The sequence below is a fragment of the Colius striatus genome, chromosome 2, assembly GCF_028858725.1.
Source record: "Colius striatus isolate bColStr4 chromosome 2, bColStr4.1.hap1, whole genome shotgun sequence".
NCBI classification, from domain to species: Eukaryota; Metazoa; Chordata; class Aves; order Coliiformes; family Coliidae; genus Colius; species Colius striatus.
The window spans coordinates 93169878-93180287 of NC_084760.1; positions in this window are offsets into that span (position 1 = coordinate 93169878).

The window sequence follows — 10410 nt, forward strand, 5'->3', positions numbered from 1 at the left end:
CAGGAAAGGAACATGTACTGCTCTCCACATGTGTGTACTGAACCTGAGAAACTAAGGTCCCTTGGCTGTAAGTATTACCAGCATAGTTGGCCTTGTTACTTTTAGTAATACTTGTAAGTTTGGTAGCAATAATTTGAGATGAACTGGCTAATTGGACTGTGAGGTAATATTGTGGAAGCTAATACTTCAGATTCTAAGGTTTCCTTAACCTTGTGTCTCCGCTTGTGTGCTAACCATAGTGCTTCAATTTGGTTCTCTTCTGATTCTTTTTAACTGTCTACAGCTGGAGAGTAGTGAATGGATTACTTGTAGTGTACAGTATGTTTTATAGGAAAACAATACCAAAAATAGGTCTCTGTCGCCTTACTTTTGTTCTCTCTGTAATGAAGCTAACTGCTTTTAATTATAGCTTGCAGAGTCATTGTGCTGAGTTACCTAATCTCTGTGTAAGGACTGAATTCTAGATTCTTAATTGGCGTCTGAAACTTTGGGAACTTTGCAAAAAACCCAAAGCTAAGAGTGAGCATACGGTATAAGATGTGTGTTATGTACACTGGAGATCTCTATCATCTGTCAGACCTCTATGCCTTAAAGTTTTTTAAGAAACAGGAGCATTACATGCCCTTGCAATGTGAGCTTTTGATCCCATTGTGACACTGTTTACAACAATTTGCAGCGCCTAGATAAAGTAAGTTATACTGAAATGATCAGATGGAGGAAAAAGAAATAAACACCAAAAAAAAAATTAAAAATGAAGGTAGCCTCATTTGTTTTTCAACTGAGATGAAAGTTGATTTGGAAATGCTGCATTTCCAGTAGCTGGGAGGAGCTCCCAAATTACATTACCCCACCCACACCTGCTTGCTTTCGGTTTACCTGGGGAGATTCTACAAAGAAACTGAAGGAGAAAAGGAGGACACCAACAAAATGGAGAGCACACAGGACATGTCTAAAAAGTCAGAAATGTAAAGCCAAGTGCCTCAAGCATGTAAACTCTCACCTTGGGTTATGCTCAGCCAGGATAACACGTGGTTAGCAGTCTGTGGCATGTTGGTGGTATTCATAAACCCTGTTTAAAGCAGATCATGTCAGTGGTTCGTTTGTCCCTTGATAAAACAGAGGCAGATCCTCATCTAGCGTAAATTTTCAAAACTCCATTGGCTTGAGGGAGAACTGTCCTAAGGATCCAGCCTGTAGTGTAGAGAGGCCTCATTCTTTGACTGCTGGCTTTGACATGGCTGCCTTTGGACTTTGGATCACTATAAGTGCCACTTTACATTTGGACATTATTGTAATAGTAATTTTGATCTCCTTGTGTAAGGAATGCTCTGCTATCCTAAAGACCTACAAGTGAATAATAACGTATGCAGATATTGATTCGTTTCTCTTTAAATACTAGAAATAATCTTTAGGGAAAATGTTTGGGATTTTTTTGTTTCATATGATAAATTTGAGCTGGGGAATACTAACATTATAGCATTACAGATGCATGTACCTTCTTGCTGGCTCAGTACTGGAATAGTTTGCCATTTTGTTTATACAACATCTTTTTGCACCCATGCAATTGACATGAAATCGTTAGTGTGTTGTTTGAGGGATGTCACTGGTGTATTTTGGACACCTCTCCAGTGCTTCTTCTAATCCTTTCCAAAATAGAGGTAATTATGTGTCATCTATCAGGAATTCGTAATACAGCCTACTCTGCCCCTTGAGGATCTTTCCTAAGTCATATGTATGTGAGGCCTGGAAAAATGATGTCCTCACATGGTTATATTTGATTATTAGCAACATGACAATGATACAGCTGTGCATTTGTTCCCTTGTGTTTCTGTCTGACTTGGGCTCTGGCCTAGAAGTGATGTCGGTGTCAGAATATGTCAGATTGCTTCTTTCTCAAAGCAGGGCTATGAAGAAGTCTTGCCAGTGTGTGAAAGTCATAGTTGGAAAATCTTGTTGATGCTGTTTGGGTTTTTGTCTCCCCGTTGCTCTTTTGTAGCAGGAAGCTATAGGAACAGGTTGTCAGGAGAAGCTTTCATGCCACTCAAACTGTGTTTCATGTCTGCAGAACTGGGCATGGCATCGAGGCATGTTCACCACATGGGTTGTGTAGGCAGCCCTTCACCTGTAAAAGCTCTGCAAGCAATCTGGTGATTCTCAAAACTGGCAATCTTAAATATTGCGGGTTTGGCATGACCGATCTTCATGGCCCTCTGAGCCACATGACACGTGACCAAAATTTAGGCCTGCCAGCCAGCCAGCTCATTCTTCAGCAAACCAAGGGAGAAGAGCGCTGTGTGCTTTTTGCAGGTGAGAAATGACAATGGCTTCCAGGAATGCCAGCTGTCTACTGTGGGTCAGGACTAAGCTGAAGGGTGTAACTTCAAGATGTAATGAAGTGTGTTATGTCAACTTCAATAGCATCTGATAAATGATTTCTTCTCACAGTGGGGATTTATCCTGCATAAGCAGGGCCCCTGCATTGGATGTGGGATAAGCGTGCTAGCACAGGAGCTACGCTTGAAAACCTTGTAGCTCAGGGGAAACAGGATGGCAGCATTTCCAGCAGTTCTTTATTGCTGAGGTTTCAAGTGGTGCTGCTTCTCCATCTCTGTCTTAAGATCTGTGCTCTGCAGTCCATGTTAAACCAATCTGATGGTCTCTGCTTTAGTCACCTAGATTGTGGCTTGTATTTGAATATCACTTACACACTTGAAGTAGTAATGCTGGGACTTAGCATGCAAAAATTGTAACGAGTCCCCACAGAACTGAAGATTTGCCAGAATCGTGTGATGTTAGCACATGCTAAATTTGTGCATTCTCATATACCTTCTGCTGCTTGTTTGTTTGTTTGTTTTGATGAATTTTGTGCTGCTAGGGGATCGAGCTCGTCTCTGCATGCCCAACTGCCCGACAGTTTCTTTAAAATTCAAAAACAAAAGATGAGATTTTGATTTTATCAGCTGTCTGCAGGGATTTGGGGTTTTTATTAAAATTCCCCAGACTCACTGTAAAACTTAAGATGGAGTTTTGTCAGCGACTAAGGCATACAAGTCACATGTGAAGAACTGGTGTTGCCTGACAACTCATACACCAAGGATCACTGGACTCCTTTAAAGCAGCTGGGCCCAGTGCAAGCAGCTCTGCAATACCCACAGAAAGAGGGAGGCTCAGATCAAAAGGAATCACCTATTGCCACATTGTTCCTTTGCACCCTTGCTTCCGGCTCTCCCCTCTGTCACAAGATATGTGTGGTCAGAGTGTGTTTGGGAGCCAGGAACTTCTAACCCTGGGTCTAGCACTGTCTTCTTTATGAGTGAAAGCAGATATATGAGCATTTCTAAAGAATTTTTTAAAAGAGCCTTTAATTGGGGTGCTCACATCTGGATATGTAGTCAAAGGCATCCTAGGCCTGATTTTCAGAAGTGGCAAAATACCTGTAAACCTTTTTATTCTTAGTTGGGATTGTAGACGCCAAGCTATGAGTAGTCAGGGTAAAACAGTTATTCTTCAGATGAACTGAATGTGAATTGCATTACACAAGTTCCTAAGCATTAGGAAACCAATGAGCAGCTAAGTACCATTTTATTTAATAGCAACTGTACTTTTCACATAGAGATGCCTTATGAGATGCAAATTTGAGAAGAGGAGAAGGAGAAAGGAAGGAAAAAGATCTAAAAATGTGGTCCAGTAAAATGTAGCCTACAGAGTATGTTGGGGAAAGAGGAAGTTTTCATTTTTTTAAAAAACAACCCAAAGCCTGTAGTCTTGTAAGGCTGAAAATAACTTAATGAATGTTCCTTGCTGTCGCTTTAAGATATACTGTCTGCCACTCCATCCTCTCTTTCTCTCCTCTGCTCTCAGGAGACTAGTTCTCCAGAAAGTGGGTTTTGGGATTTGGGAGTACTCGTTAAGAAAGATGGGATATGGAAGAACACTTCACAACTGTGTTAGGGTCAGACCTCAGAATAATATTTTCATTTCTCAGACCCTTCCTCAGCTGACTTTCAAAAATGAGCCTTGTGAAGCATCAAGGCCATTTCAAGACAATCTTTCTCTTGTGCTTTTACAAGGAAGAAGCAGATCTATTTTGAAAGTAACCAGTCTATGGCATATTGTTCTAAATAAATGATGATATTGGGCATCATACCTGGTATTTCGGTCTGGTCTTTCCTGGTGGAGTTTGAGTACTGTGGTCTGTGCTGTTTGCATTGTACTAAAGTATGGCTGGGTTTCAGTCTGACTGCTGTCCCCAGGGCCCTCATGAAGAAAAGATTAATATCACATGAGATTACCCCACTGAGCAAAGAAATGAAATAAATAATATTACTCTTTTAGTTCTGTCAAGTATAGTAGCTCATAGAGCCTTTCAAGGCAGTGTCAGCATATGCTGGATACTGCAGCAGTGCATAAAAAGACATCCTTTACAAGAACAGAGCTGCAAAATGAGGCCAATGTGAGCCTAATGGGTGGTGGAAAACTGTGAGCCTGTTTATTTTTTCCCTCCCTAATGCAAGCCTGCAGGGGTTTATTTTTCAGCGTGTGCGAGTCCTGGGGCAAATCAGCTTGCTAAAATTCTTCTACAACAGGAACTCTTGAGTAAATCACTGTAGTGGTAGGGATCTTATTTGGGAATCAATTAGAGCTTGTGTTGGTTGTTTCTCCTCGGCAACTTTAATGAATCTAGCAACACAGAAGTACTGGAAATAAAAGATTTTACAGTTGTCTCAATTAGGATGAAGCCCACAGGCCATCCGGTTCCTTCCACAGTACAATACAATGCTTCAAAAAGACAGAAAAGGTTGTTATGATAGCTTAGTCATATGTGAAGAACCAAGAGAGCTGAAATGAGTTTAATAATTTTGCAATACTATAACTTTAGGAAAAAAAAAAATCACAGAACCATTGCTCTTCTCTATACTGCAGAAAATATCACAAAGGCCCATTGAAATGAGTCTGTCAATGCAAACAAACTCAGGCAGGTACATTAATTTCAAAATCTTGCATCATCATTACAGAGAATAAACATCCATTTCTTTTCACTTGTCTACCAGTTCTTTCACCCAATGCTTTAGACATATTTTTAGAATTACATTTCACAGCATATCTCCGAAATATATTATGATATTTTATGTAAAAATCACAGATACTCCTCGTCGTATCGTGTAATTTCCACTCTTTGGCAAGGCTGTACAATAACCTCGCAATTATCTCCTGTACCCTAGTCCCTATCTGGTGCTACGACTCAGCTGCTGTTTCAGTTAACCCTTTAGTGCACTCCAGACTATCTGTTGAAGAAAAATAGCACAATACTGGCCTGAGAAATGGAAGAAGAAAAGTCATAAGCTTAGAGAAGTCGGTAAAGAGCTGAAGTTCCCTTAACAAGGACAGGTCTGTGACTGTGTAAACATGTAGTGCTTATTTTATGGTTATTTTCTTTTATCATCCCCATACATTAAAATAAATTAGAGTATAATTATCCAATATTAAGCACATGAGTCATGCAAAATGGAAACATAGTGTAAGATAGAGTACGGCTGCTTAAAAGGGTACCTCTCTTCTGTTTAGGGTTTTTGTAGGGTCAGTATAATAGGAATACTGCTTTTTTGGTGAAATATTTCAAGTCTTGTTTCCACTTTAAGGTAATGAACTGTTGTATGTAAGCCCTTCAAAGCTGCACAGGAAAAACAGAGGCTGTGGTTACAGTTACGATGCATCGTATATACCTGGAAGTGTTCTTAGCTATGTATCAAGTAAAGACATTTTTAACTTCCAGTCATTAAAAAGCAATGACTTTTAATAAAAAGTATATTAAAATATTAAGTATAATTAAAAGGCTATTGTGAATAAACAAACAAGCACACAAAATAGGAATAGGAGTGAAGCTTCGGGATGTCATTATAGGGTGGTCTTAAAGGAGCTTTTTGTGTAGCACAGTTTCCACCAAAGGAAACTCAATAGACCATGGTAAAAAAAGAATTAGTGCCATTTTATGTAATGTTATTTACTCTCTCATGTTCTGGAGGACCTCATTAGAAGGATGAGAGGTGAGTTCCAGCACTGCATATATGATAATAATAGGCAGTACAAATGAGATTATAATACCAGAATCCTAGATGATACATAGGGGATTAGAGCCAAGAGTCCATATAGAAAAGCAGGCATGTACTCAGTGAAATGAAGGGCTTACTGAGTCTTTGTAGGAGAAGAATCACAAAGGTAGAGGCTGAGTCAAATTCATCAAGCACAATCCAGGAGTCCTGAATCTTATTCTTTGAGATATTGTAAGCTTGTTTGCACTTTCATAGAATTTTGTTTTGGGAGAAACTTTTCTTTGAAACAATATAAATTTAAAAAAAAAAAAAAGAAAGAAGAAAGAAAAAGTTGGGAGGAAAAATCCCAACAAACAGATTTACTGCCTCTGGGTTATGAGATATTAGGAAAATGCAGTTTGTCTCCAAAAGATATTTTTCTGAATCCCCTGCACGTATTTGATGCTCAAAGTGTAAAAGAATTACCTTTGACAGGACTGATAATTTTGCATTTTAAACTAACTCTCTCTTTTAAGCTTTCCAAAATAACCTAGGAATTCCAGGATTTTTTTTTCATGTGACACTTGAACTCTTCCCTTATTATTTAAACAGGGGACTTCTGTTAGAGATCGATCTTCATGGGGGAGACTTTAGCACATGTGTAAATTTAAGAGTGTGTGTCTTCCACTGAAGTCCATGGAGCCTGAGACGTGCTTAAGAGTAAACACGTGTTTTAGAGTTTTCTTTAAACAGCAGGGCCATGATGTCTAATATATGTGAAGTATTTTAGAGAACTGCAAAAGGTAAAATACAGGATTAAAAGAAGCAATGCAACTAGATGAAAGAAAAAAAGCCCTCTCTACCACAACTTCTTATCTGTATTTCCAGTAGGTGCTAATCTCTAAGGATAAGTGTACTATACAGCTGCTAGTTTTGGCTGGTCTATTTTTTGCACATGTATTGACAGAAAATGTAACTAATACAAATTGTAAGTATGTGCCCCACATGGTGTAGTAGGCAATTCAACAACTGGGCATCACAACGTGGCAACTTCTTTAATATATAGATCCACAACAGAAAACATCAAAACAAATAATAACAGAAAACCACTTACACAGAGACAAAATCATTGTAAAACAGTTTGAGGTTTTAAATGACTTGTACTTTCCTTCCTAAGTGCCAATGAAGTGCCTCTAGTGACTTCCTAGTAAGAATACTGGTAATAGTATTTTCATCTTCTGTGTAGATGTTTAGGAATACATTTAAATCTGCACCAAATGTATTGTTCATACAATGTTAAGGTTGCAAATGTTTTCATTTTGACAAGGCACATCTTAAGAGGAAGATAGCTGAAAAACTTGTCAGCATTTTTTACTGACATTTTATTTTAATCTCCAGGAGAAGTTGTAACCTCACAGCAGCTGCAGCAAGAAGCTGTGTCAGGTTAGCCAGGGAAGCAACGCTAAACCAGCCTGTTAAGGATGGAGATTGGAATTGGCTAGGAAAGGCTGTCCAGCCTGGGAGCTGCAGAAGGAAACACAGCAGGTAAGGGACTGGGCTGAAAAACTAGGGGAAGGTGGGAACCATTTGGCATGAAAATCAAGAGGATGAAAGACAAGGATAGGAACAAAGAGAAATGGGAGGAAAAAAGAAACCGCCTGAGCAAATACATTGAGTCAAGGAGAGTGTCTGGATAATATGGAATCATAAAATGGCCATCAGGCTGGGAGCTGGGAGAGGGAATAGGAGTGAGGGTAGGGAGCTTGAGTGCCAAGGATGGTTGGAGGTTCAATGAGTCAGAGAAGAGAGATGAACAGGCAGGGAGAATTGAGTCTGGGAGGAGATATGTAGAAGAGAAGTCAAATGAGTGTTGTAGATAAACAAAGCTCTTTTTTCAATACTCCTTCCCTCCCTGAAATGTCTGAATAGCTTTTTGAGTAAAATGAATAACTACCTCGACTTCCTCTGTGTACCATGAAGGGTCCTTTCTCTGTTGAGCTAGAACTCAACAAGGTAATTTTGAGTTTTAGTTTGTGCTGTTAGGGGGTGAAGGGGAAGGAAAGAAATATTTCTTCTTTGACTAGAGACCATTTAGAGTTTGCTGATAAGCTGTTGACTATCTCTGGTAGTGGAAAACCTTTTTCAAGTGTCTCTGAAAGATATCTGCAATGTTGTTGAAAAACAGTCATGCTCCAGATTTTCTTATTCTCCTTTGCTCAGGTAACCTCAAAAGAGGCACATTTCATTGCCTCTGCCGTGTTTTGTTCTGGGGCTTGTGATCTGTGCTTATGGAAAGGGGGGCAGCTGCTGTGGTTGTTTGTAGATCACCATACAGTCTTTGGTGTCACTGGGGCTGATATGTTGTCTCTTTGGGCAGCAAGGCCAGTGCCTTATACTGGCATTTATAGCTGGCTAGGACATACATAGAGGACTTGAGCTTGAAATGTTTCATCCAAAGCAACATCTTTTTTTTTTTTTTCAGTAACAATTTTGAAATAATAATAAGCTTGATACAATGAGCTGCAACTAATTCAGCCTGATACCAAAAATGACTGCTTTCCGATCAGTGTCTCCGGGGCAAGATGGGAGTGTTTCCCAACAAGGTGAAGTACAAAGAGTATTTTATTACAGAATCATAGAATGGTTTTGGTTGGAAGGGACCTTAAAGATCACCTAGTTCCAACCCCCTTGCCATGGGCAGGAGCACCTTTCACTAGACCATCCAGCCTGGCCTCAAATACTTCCAGGGATGGGGCATCCACAGCCTCCCCTGGCAACTTGTGCCAGTGCCTCACCACCCTCACAGGGAAGAACTTACTTAAAAGTATTTTACACATGTTTTGGAAAATGTACATTACTTGGGCAACCACAAGGAGTACGGTCTGTGGAAATCTGCCTCTCTCTGCTGAATGGGGGCTGTGTGCTTTTCACAAGAGGCACTAAAAACCTCTTGGACAGCTTCTGATTTGAATGTTCCTCTTTTCTATCTGCTGTCACTTGAGTCGCTTTGTCTCCCATCTGGACCAGCTGTTTTCTGTCCAAATCTTATTGCCCATAGCAATCTGAATATGTCTGCCGCAGCAGTGGTTCGGGTGAGGTGAGGATGAAGTTGTCCTCGGTGTGTTACTGTCGGTTAAACCAGTGGCATCTCATTAGGTTAGATTTCTCCAGGGCCAGTTACAGATGCCGAAGGGTGGAAGATCCCTGTGGACTGCGGAGCTAAAGGCCTTCTGAAAGAAGGAATGAATGCTTATCGGCACTGCCGGTGAAAGGAGATCTGGAGCCTTTGTGGCGTCGGACCAGCTCTTTCGGCAGCGTCTCATCAGCACACAAACAGCAACTGCGGTAAAGCTTAAAGGGCTGCCCCAGGGTCGTACCTGTTCTCATAGCGCCGGAAAAGCAAGTTTTTCTATGACGTTAATCAGCAAGGATGAAACGAGGGCGCAAAAGTTGATCATGCTGGAAGGTTTTTTTTTTTCCGATCTGGGTTTTCTGTCGGTTTGGGTGAGGGCAGCCAACAACTAGCACACCTTAGCCCTGCCTGCCGCACCTGACAGCGCTCACAACGACTCGCGGCAGCGCCGGAAGCTGCGGCGGAGTCCCAGGGCAGGAAGCCTTGCTCGGTGCCCTCTTTCCCGGCGGGAAGCAGCCGAGCTGACTGCGGGCTCTCGGCGGGTGAAGGCGCGGGGCGGGCAGCACGGGCAGCGGGACAGCCCCGCGCCCCGCCCCCGCCGTGACGGCACGGAATTCCAGGGCGCTCCCGCCAATGGCGGCGGCGCGGCAGCGAGCCGCGCGCTCGAGCCGGGCACGTTCGGGTGCCGCCCGCAGCCCCCGGGGTCCCTCCCTCCGGGTCCTTGGCGCCGGGCTGCCCCCGGCTCGCCGCAGGTAACCTCGGTGCTCGGTCCCGCCGTGCCCGCGTCCCGCCGGGGAGGTCTGCAGGCGGGGACAGATCCTCGCTGCGGGAGAAGGACGCGAGGAGTGACCTCGCAGCGGTGAAACCGCGGCTGCCGCCCGGCATGGCCAAGCGAGCCCCGAGTTAAAGCTAATAGGGACAGTCTATGAATTATTAATCTCCGGGCAGCTTCTTGCAACTGGCAACTAGAGCTGCCGGCTTTGAACTTTTCCAGGTGCTCATTATAGGATGCACGCGTTACATTGGGAATTGATGCCAATTTTGGCGTCTGGCTCTTAGAATTTACAGTGTTTGCAAATACTCCATTGTGTGGTACTGCACAGCTTTGAGTTCTCTTTCTGACTGTCCAGAAAGGTGCTGTTCGCTCTTAAAATACTATCACTAAATAAGTCAATCCCCAGTTCTTCTGTAAATACTACTGAAATCCCTTACTCACTGTTTTTCCTAACAGTCACCACTTATAAACTC